This window comes from Paramisgurnus dabryanus, unplaced genomic scaffold (assembly GCF_030506205.2).
Source record: "Paramisgurnus dabryanus unplaced genomic scaffold, PD_genome_1.1 h2tg000177l_1_56897__unordered_in_group8, whole genome shotgun sequence".
Taxonomy (NCBI): Eukaryota; Metazoa; Chordata; class Actinopteri; order Cypriniformes; family Cobitidae; genus Paramisgurnus; species Paramisgurnus dabryanus.
Genome location: NW_027394092.1, coordinates 45,001 through 55,000, shown reverse-complemented (window position 1 = coordinate 55,000; position 10,000 = coordinate 45,001). Strand labels below are relative to the sequence as shown.

General features: G+C 66.3%; 1 non-coding gene across 1 annotated transcript in view; it reads right to left on the bottom strand.

Annotated features, from left to right (window-relative positions):
* LOC135765230 (18S ribosomal RNA) overlaps positions 1–358 on the bottom strand; it is a 1,855-nt gene extending 1,497 nt beyond the window's left edge. The window contains exon 1 of the ribosomal RNA XR_010540561.1: positions 1–358. This exon is cut by the window's left edge and continues 1,497 nt beyond it. This is a non-coding gene — a ribosomal RNA (18S ribosomal RNA).
* Positions 359–10,000: the final 9,642 nt, after the last annotated feature.

Sequence of the window (10,000 nt, the reverse complement as noted above, 5' to 3'; positions counted from 1 at the left end):
CATCGAAAGTTGATAGGGCAGACATTCGAATGAGTCGTCGCCGCCGCGGGGGCGCGCGATCGGCTCGAGGTTATCCTGAGTCACCAAAGCGGCCGGGGCGCGCCCGGAGACGCGTCCCGGATGGGTTTTGGGTCTGATAAATGCACGCGTCCCCGGCCCTCGCGGGCCGGGTCGGCGCTCGTTTGCATGTATTAGCTCTGGAATTGCCACAGTTATCCAAGTACGGGTGGAGCGATCAAAGGAACCATAACTGATTTAATGAGCCATTCGCAGTTTCACTGTACCGGCCGTGTGCACTTAGACCTGCATGGCTTAATCTTTGAGACAAGCATATGTTACTGGCAGGATCAACCAGGTAGTAGCCGTAGGAGAGCCTCGCTCTGACCCGGGGTTCACGCGGCGCGGGTCCCGGTTTCCACCCCCCGGGGGGAGTGGGACCGGGGCCACTCTCGTGTGGCTCTCCCCTCTCGTAGGCTGAGGGGCGGCCGGGTGGGCCGTAACCGAGGAAAGGTGCGTTTCGCGGGGCCGGGTGGCCGCGACGGGCCGGGGGCGTCTCCGCCCTCGGTCGCCGAGGCCCTCGCCGGCCGCCGGTGGCGGACCTTCGCGTCTGACGGACCGTCTGAGTCTCCCGCGGAAAGGGTCGGGCGGGCTCCGGAGAGCCCCCCTGGAGGCGAGAGCGCCGGGTCGGGGAGGAACCGACCGCCCATGGCGGCCGACGCGCTAACGTCGGCCGGGCGGAGGCCTGCCCCAGGCGCAGTTCGATTTCCAGAATCTCAGGGCCATGACACACAAAGCGTATCCGGGCGTCACCCCGTAACGGGTCATTAAGGCTGAGACGTGGGCGGCCCTGTCCCGCCCGGGGTTTCGTTTAGCGGCCGACGCCGGTTCGTTTTGCGGCCGAACGACGCCGGTTCGTTTAGCGGCCGAACGAAGCCGGCTCGTTTAACGGCCGAGGCCAGCCGGGTTCGTCCCTTCCTTGGATGATTTACCATTCGTAATAAGAATCGTCACTACCTCAGTGCAGAGGGACTTTTTCGAGGCATTTGTGTCCGCTCGAGAGGCCTCTCGCTGGGCTCGAGAGGTCCTGGGATCCGGTAGCCTATCACCTTGGAGAGTCAGCGAGGTGCTCTTCCCTATATACCCGATGGCACCTGTTCGGGCCACCGTCCCCTGCTGGACGGGGCCCGGCTCTGTACCGCCCCAGACAGAGCGCCTTCGTCGGTCACGAAGGCAGGGTCGTGGACCCTGGAAGCGCACGAGCCACCCGACTCGGCTTCCATAGCGGCTGGCGGCCCTGGCCCGCCCGAGACGAAGCGCCTTCGTCGGTCAGACAGATAGGGTCGAGGACCCTGGAAGTGCGAGAGCCACCCGACTCGACTTCCACGGCGGCCCGGAGGCCGGGCCCGTCCCCGTCCGTGCCCGGGGACGGGGCACCTTCGTCGGTCAAACGCGTTGGTCTTGGACCCTGGAAGTGCACGAGCCACCCGACTCGACTTCCATAGCGGTCGGCGGCCCCGTACCGCCCCAGACAGAGCACCTTCGTCGGTCACGAAGAGAGGGTCTTGGACCCTGGAAGTGCACGAGCCACCCGACTCGACTTCCATAGCGGTCGGCGGCCCTGTCCCGCCCCAGACGATGCACCTTCGTCTGTCACACAGATAGGGTCTTGGACCCTGGAAGCCGTCCCCCTCGACTTCCGTAACGGTCGGCGGCCCTGTCCCGCCGCAGACGGGTCACCACTCCGTCTGTCTGTAGGGTCTTGGACCCTGGAAGCCGCCCCACTCGACTTCCATCGCGGTCGGCGGCCCTGGCCCGCCGCAGACGGGTCGCCACTCCGTCTGTCTGTAGGGTCTTGGACCCTGGAAGCCGCCCCACTCGACTTCCATCGCGGTCGGCGGCCCTGGCCCGCCGCAGACGGGTCGCCACTCCGTCTGTCTGTAGGGTCTTGGACCCCGGAAGCCGCCTCACTCGACTTCCATCGCGGTCGGCGGCCCTGTCCCGCCGCAGACGGTGTGCCACTCCGTCTGTCACACAGATACATAAGGGTGTCTCGGAACCCCGGACGCCGACCGAGACGAAACGCGTGGGGTCGGTGCGCCCGAGAGGGTAGGGTGCCCCGGGGCCGGCCGCTCGCCCGACCGGCTTCCGGGACTCCTTGACCGCTCGGGAGACCTATCCACGCGCCCGCCCGACCGGCGGCCGGGGGCCCTCGACCGCCACACGCGTACCGACGACCGGGGGGTTTCCGTTTTACGGCCGACGCCGAGATCCTTCGACGGTTCCAACATGGGTTGTTACGCTTTTGTGTTCGCCCGTGTCTGAGCATATATGGTCGGGTCGAACCTTTGAGGCCGTAGCCTGGAGATCCAGGGCGGATCTTATCTCACAACACGTGTGTCTTTGAGGCCGTAGCCTAGATCCAGAGACTTTAGGATCTTTTTAGCAGTTTTAAGGCCGTAGCCTTGATCCAGGGCGGATCTTTTGAGCAGCTTTAAGGCCGTAGCCTTGATCCAGGGCGGATCTTTTCACAGGTTTTAAGCCGAAGCGCCTTGATCCAGGGACTTTTGGATCTTTTTTTGCCGTTTTTAGGCCGTAGCCTTGATCCAGGGCGGATCGTTTTGCGGCCGTAGCCGAGTTCCATCACCCAAGGTAGCTTTAGTTTTTAGGCATTAGCCTTGATGATCCAGGGCGGATCGTTTTGCGGCCGTAGCCGAGTTCCATCACCCAAGGTAGCTTTAGTTTTTAGGCATTAGCCTTGATATGATCCAGGCCGGATCTTTCCGCCTAGGCGGCATGCGGATATGGGTTACCCGTCTTTCGACACTCGCCCGGGGCGCTGCCTCACATCAGACGCCCTTCGTCCGTTCCAACCGTTCCAGTTCTTTTAACGGTTTTTCGTTCATCGCACACCGACGCGCACAGACCTTTCTTGGGATCTGCCGCAGGGAGGGAGGACGCTGGAGGTCCACTTTCGAAGCAACCCATCCCTATATACCCGATGGCACCTGTTCAAACGACCGCCCCTTGAGAGAAGGGGCCCTTCCCGTGGCTCGTCCGGGAGGAGGCGCCCGCGTCGGAAGGCGCCGTAAGGTCGGAGACCCTGGAAGTGCACGAGTCACCCGCTTTTACCTCCAGGCCCTCTGTCGTACTTCTCGTGTCCGCTCACGAGACCTCGTTTCGGCTTTATGGAAGTGCACGAGTCACCCGCTTTTGCCTTTTCTGGAAGTGCACGAGTCACCCGCTTTTGCTTCCAGGCCCTCTGTCGTACTTCTCGTGTCCGCTCACGAGACCTCTCTTCGGCCTGGGGGTGCGCCACGTACACCCCCGCGTCCGCATTCGAGTCACCTCTTCGGGCTCATGAGGTAGGGTCGGTGACCCTGGAAGTCAGAGACTTCCAGGCCTTCTGTCGTACACCCTCGCGTCCGCTCACGAGACCTCTCTTCGGCCTGGGGGTGCGCCACGTACACCCTCCCGCGTCCGCTTTCGAGTCACCCATCTGGGCTACGGAGGTAGGGACGTGTGCCCTGGAAGAACCAGACTTCCAGGAGGGAGGGCCGCCCTGTCAGGCCCGCTTTCGAGTCACCCATCTGGGCTACGGAGGTAGGGACGGGTGCCCTGGAGGAACCAGACTTCCAGGAGGGAGGGCCGCCCTGTCAGGCCCGCTTTCGAGTCACCCATCTGGGCTACGGAGGTAGGGACGGGTGCCCTGGAGGAACCAGACTTCCAGGAGGGAGGGCCGCCCTGTCAGGCCCGCTTTCGAGTCACCCATCTGGGCTACGGAGGTAGGGACGTGTGCCCCGGAGGAACCGGACTTCCAGGAGGGAGGGCCGCCCTGTCAGGCCCGCCTCGGAGTCACCTCTCTGGGCTAAGGAGGCAGGGACGTGTGCCCTGGAGGAACCAGACTTCCAGGAGGGAGGGCCGCCCTGTCAGGCCCGCTTTCGAGTCACCCATCTGGGCTACGGAGGTGGGGACGGGTGCCCTGGAGGAACCAGACTTCCAGGAGGGAGGGCCGCCCTGTCAGGCCCGCCTCGGAGTCACCTCTCTGGGCTAAGGAGGCAGGGACGTGTGCCCTGGAGGAACCAGACTTCCAGGAGGGAGGGCCGCCCTGTCAGGCCCGCTTTCGAGTCACCCATCTGGGCTACGGAGGTGGGGACGGGTGCCCTGGAGGAACCAGACTTCCAGGAGGGAGGGCCGCCCTGTCAGGCCCGCCTCGGAGTCACCTCTCTGGGCTAAGGAGGCAGGGACGTGTGCCCTGGAGGAACCAGACTTCCAGGAGGGAGGGCCGCCCTGTCAGGCCCGCCTCGGAGTCACCTCTCTGGGCTAAGGAGGCAGGGACGTGTGCCCTGGAGGAACCAGACTTCCAGGAGGGAGGGCCGCCCTGTCAGGCCCGCTTTCGAGTCACCCATCTGGGCTACGGAGGTAGGGACGTGTGCCCTGGATGAACCGGACTTCCAGGAGGGAGGGCCGCCCTGTCAGGCCCGCTTTCGAGTCACCCATCCGGGCTACGGAGGTAGGGACGTGTGCCCTGGAGGAACCAGACTTCCAGGAGGGAGGGCCGCCCTGTCAGGCCCGCCTCGGAGTCACCTCTCTGGGCTAAGGAGGCAGGGACGTGTGCCCTGGAGGAACCAGACTTCCAGGAGGGAGGGCCGCCCTGTCAGGCCCGCCTCGGAGTCACCTCTCTGGGCTAAGGAGGCAGGGACGTGTGCCCTGGATGAACCGGACTTCCAGGAGGGAGGGCCGCCCTGTCAGGCCCGCTTTCGAGTCACCCATCTGGGCTACGGAGGTAGGGACGTGTGCCCTGGAGGAACCAGACTTCCAGGAGGGAGGGCCGCCCTGTCAGGCCCGCCTCGGAGTCACCTCTCTGGGCTAAGGAGGCAGGGACGTGTGCCCTGGATGAACCGGACTTCCAGGAGGGAGGGCCGCCCTGTCAGGCCCGCTTTCGAGTCACCCATCTGGGCTACGGAGGTAGGGACGTGTGCCCTGGAGGAACCAGACTTCCAGGAGGGAGGGCCGCCCTGTCAGGCCCGCCTCGGAGTCACCTCTCTGGGCTAAGGAGGCAGGGACGTGTGCCCTGGAGGAACCGGACTTCCAGGAGGGAGGGCCGCCCTGTCAGGCCCGCTTTCGAGTCACCCATCTGGGCTACGGAGGTAGGGACGTGTGCCCCGGAGGAACCAGACTTCCAGGAGGGAGGGCCGCCCTGTCAGGCCCGCCTCGGAGTCACCTCTCTGGGCTAAGGAGGCAGGGACGTGTGCCCTGGAGGAACCGGACTTCCAGGAGGGAGGGCCGCCCTGTCAGGCCCGCTTTCGAGTCACCCATCTGGGCTACGGAGGTAGGGACGGGTGCCCCGGAGGAACCAGACTTCCAGGAGGGAGGGCCGCCCTGTCAGGCCCGCCTCGGAGTCACCTCTCTGGGCTAAGGAGGCAGGGACGTGTGCCCTGGAGGAACCGGACTTCCAGGAGGGAGGGCCGCCCTGTCAGGCCCGCTATCGAGTCACCCATCTGGGCTACGGAGGTGGGGACGTGTGCCCTGGAGGAACCAGACTTCCAGGAGGGAGGGCCGCCCTGTCAGGCCCGCCTCGGAGTCACCTCTCTGGGCTACGGAGGTAGGGACGTGTGCCCTGGAGGAACCGGACTTCCAGGAGGGAGGGCCGCCCTGTCAGGCCCGCCTCGGAGGCCTCCCCTCGGGCAGGGGAGGCAGGGTCGGGGACCCTGGAGGAACCGGACTTCCAGGAGGGAGGGCCGCCCTGTCAGGCCCGCCTCGGAGGCCTCCCCTCGGGCAGGGGAGGCAGGGTCGGGGACCCTGGAGGTGCCGGACCTCCAGGGGGACGGAGGCCGAACCCGTGGCCGGGGAGGGTGAGCCTTGCCGGGCTAGGCTCGCGCGGGTTCGAAGGCCTGGTTCGAGAGGACCCCTTCCCCTATATACCCGATGGCACCTGTTCACACTACTGCCCTTTCGAGAGGGGACCCCGACCGGTCCGCGGCCGGGACGGCGCACCTCGGTCGGCCTCGGCGAGTGGGTCGGGGTGCCTGGAGGTGCGCGAGCGGCCCGCCTGGAAGTGCGCGAGCCACCCGACTCTGGCGGCCGGCGCCCCCGGGCCCGTGCCCGCGGCCGACTCGTCTGACCCGGCATCGTCAAGGTCACCAATACCACGGAGCGTCTACGACGCCCCGTTTCCGAGATATCGGCCAATGAACTGCCGGGCGCCGTATCTCGGCCGGGGAAGGTCCTACGGACTCGGGGCCGGGCTCGTCGGAAAGGTCTCGCCCGGGGCTTTCCGACGAGACCGGCCGCGGGTCCGTGCGACCCCGGGGGCCCGAGATACTTCCGGTCGAAAATTCGAATTTCGTTACCGCGCTGCTCCGGCGCCCCGGGTCCGGGGCCTTCGCCCTTCGGGTGGGTGGCTCCTCCGCGGGGGGCCTTTCGAACGAGCCCACCCGCGCGTCGCTAGCCCTTTCCGGGGCCGAGATACGGCCTACCCCCGCGGGATTTTCCCACGGCCGTTTCTCGGGCGCCTCGGGTCCGGGGCCTTCGCCCTTCGGGTCGGTCGCTATGCCGGAGGGGAGCTTTCGAACGAGCCCTCCCTCGAGTCTCTGGCCCTTTCCCGGGCCGAGATACGGGCGGGTGGTCGCGGAATTTTCGCTCGTCCGGGGCTCCGGCGCCCCTAGCGTCCGCCTCGGAGGTCGCCCGGACGCGCGGCCGGTCTCGTTCGAAAGGTCCGTCCCGGGGCTTTCCGACGAGCCCGGCCTCGGGTCCGTGCGACCCCGCCCGCCGGAGATACGTCCGGTCGAAGCTCGCGGAAATTCCCGCGGCCGTATCTCGGGCGCCTCGGGTCCGGGGCCTTCGCCCTTTGGGTCGGTCGCTCCGCCGGAGGGGGCCTTTCGAACGAGCCTACCCGCGAGCCTCTAGCCCCTTCCCCGGCCGAGATACGGCGGTCTGTGCCCGGATTTTCCCACGGCCGTTTCTCGGGCGCCTCGGGTCCGGGGCCTTCGCCCTTCGGGTCGGTCGCTATGCCGGAGGGGAGCTTTCGAACGAGCCTACCCGCGAGCCTCTAGCCCTTTCCCCGGCCGAGATACGGCGGTCTGTGCCCGGATTTTCCCACGGCCGTTTCTCGGGCGCCTCGGGTCCGGGGCCTTCGCCCTTCGGGTCGGTCGCTATGCCGGAGGGGGGCTTTCGAACGAGCCTACCCGCGAGCCTCTAGCCCTTTCCCCGGCCGAGATACGGCGGTCCCTCCCCGGATTTTCCCACGGCCGTTTCTCGGGCGCCTCGGGTCCGGGGCCTTCGCCCTTCGGGTCGGTCGCTATGCCGGAGGGGAGCTTTCGAACGAGCCTACCCGCGAGCCTCTAGCCCTTTCCCCGGCCGAGATACGGCGGTCTGTGCCCGGATTTTCCCACGGCCGTTTCTCGGGCGCCTCGGGTCCGGGGCCTTCGCCCTTCGGGTCGGTCGCTATGCCGGAGGGGGGCTTTCGAACGAGCCTACCCGCGAGCCTCTAGCCCTTTCCCCGGCCGAGATACGGCGGTCCCTCCCCGGATTTTCCCACGGCCGTTTCTCGGGCGCCTCGGGTCCGGGGCCTTCGCCCTTCGGGTCGGTCGCTATGCCGGAGGGGAGCTTTCGAACGAGCCTACCCGCGAGCCTCTAGCCCTTTCCCCGGCCGAGATACGGCGGTCTGTGCCCGGATTTTCCCACGGCCGTTTCTCGGGCGCCTCGGGTCCGGGGCCTTCGCCCTTCGGGTCGGTCGCTATGCCGGAGGGGGGCTTTCGAACGAGCCTACCCGCGAGCCTCTAGCCCTTTCCCCGGCCGAGATACGGCGGTCCCTCCCCGGATTTTCCCACGGCCGCAGCACGGGCGCCTTTGCTCGGATCGACTCGCCCTTTGGGTCGGTCGCTCCACGCGAGGGGACCTTTCGAACGAGCCTACCCGCGAGCCTCTAGCCCTTTCCCCGGCCGAGATACGGCGGTCCCTCCCCGGATTTTCCCACGGCCGCAGCTCGGGCGCCCTTGCTCGGATCGACTCGCCCTTCGGGTCGGTTGCTCTACCGGAGCGGCCCTATCCAACGAGCCAACCCGCTTCTCTCTAACCCTAAGCCCGGCCGAGATACGGCGGTCCCTCCGCGGATTTTCCCACGGCCGCAGCTCGGGCGCCTTTGCTCGGATCGACTCGCCCTTTGGGTCGGTTGCTCTACCGGAGCGGCCCTATCCAACGAGCCAACCCTCGTCTCTCTAACCCTAAGCCCGGCCGAGATACGGCGGTCCCTCCGCGGATTTTCCCACGGCCGCAGCTCGGGCGCCTTTGCTCGGATGAACTCGCCCTTTGGGTCGGTTGCTCTACCCGAGCGGACCTTTCCAACGAGCCAACCCTCGTCTCTCTAACCCCAAGCCCGGCCGAGATACGGGGTACCACCGCCTGACCTTTAAACGGCCGTAACTCGGGCGCCTTTGCTCGGATCGACTCGCCCTTTGGGTCGGTTGCTCTACCGGAGCGGCCCTATCCAACGAGCCAACCCTCGTCTCTCTAACCCTAAGCCCGGCCGAGATACGGGGTACCACCGCCTGACCTTTAAACGGCCGTAACTCGGGCGCCTTTGCTCGGATCGACTCGCCCTTTGGGTCGGTTGCTCCACCCGAGGGGACCTTTCCAACGAGCCAACCCTCGTCTCTCTAACCCTAAGCCCGGCCGAGATACGGGGTACCACCGCCTGACCTTTAAACGGCCGTAACTCGGGCGCATTTGCTCGGATCGACTCGCCCTTTGGGTCGGTTGCTCCACCCGAGGGGACCTTTCCAACGAGCCAACCCTCGTCTCTCTAACCCTAAGCCCGGCCGAGATACGGGGTACCACCGCCTGACCTTTAAACGGCCGTAACTCGGGCGCATTTGCTCGGATCGACTCGCCCTTTGGGTCGGTTGCTCTACCCGAGGGGACCTTTCGAACGAGCCTACCCGCTTCTCCCTAACCCCAAGCCCGGCCGAGATACGGCGGTCCCTCCGCGGATTTTCCCACGGCCGCAGCTCGGACGCCCTTGCTCGGATCGACTCGCCCTTTGGGTCGGTTGCTCTACCGGAGCGGCCCTTTCCAACGAGCCAACCCTCGTCTCTCTAACCCTAAGCCCGGCCGAGATACGGGGCACCACCGCCTGACCTTTAAACGCCCGTAGCTCCGGCGCACAAAGTCCCAGGACTTCGCCCTTTGGGTCGGTTGCTCCACCGGAGGGGACCTTTCCAACGAGCCAACCCTCGTCTCTCTAACCCTAAGCCCGGCCGAGATACGGGGTACCACCGCCTGACCTTTAAACGGCCGTAACTCGGGCGCCTTTGCTCGGATCGACTCGCCCTTTGGGTCGGTTGCTCCACCCGAGGGGACCTTTCGAACGAGCCTACCCGCTTCTCCCTAACCCCAAGCCCGGCCGAGATACGGCGGTCCCTCCGCGGATTTTCCCACGGCCGCAGCTCGGACGCCCTTGCTCGGATCGACTCGCCCTTTGGGTCGGTTGCTCTACCGGAGCGGCCCTTTCCAACGAGCCAACCCTCGTCTCTCTAACCCTAAGCCCGGCCGAGATACGGGGCACCACCGCCTGACCTTTAAACGCCCGTAGCTCCGGCGCACAAAGTCCCAGGACTTCGCCCTTTGGGTCGGTTGCTCCACCGGAGGGGACCTTTCCAACGAGCCAACCCGCGTCTCTCTAACCCCAAGCCCGGCCGAGATACGGGGCACCACCGCCTGACCTTTAAACGCCCGTAGCTCGGGCGCCTTGGGTCGGATCGACTCGTCCCTTGGGTCGGTTGCTCTACCGGAGCGGACCTATCCAACGAGCCAACCCGCGCCTCTCTAACCCTAAGCCCGGCCGAGATACGGAGTACCACCCCTTGATATTCCCACGGCCGTAGCTCCGGAGCCCTTTGCCGCAGCCCTTCGGGACACCCACCCTCGGACGCCCCGCGGAGGGACCTTTCCAACGAGCCAACCCTCGCCTCTCTAACCCTTTCCCCGGCCGAGATACGGGGTA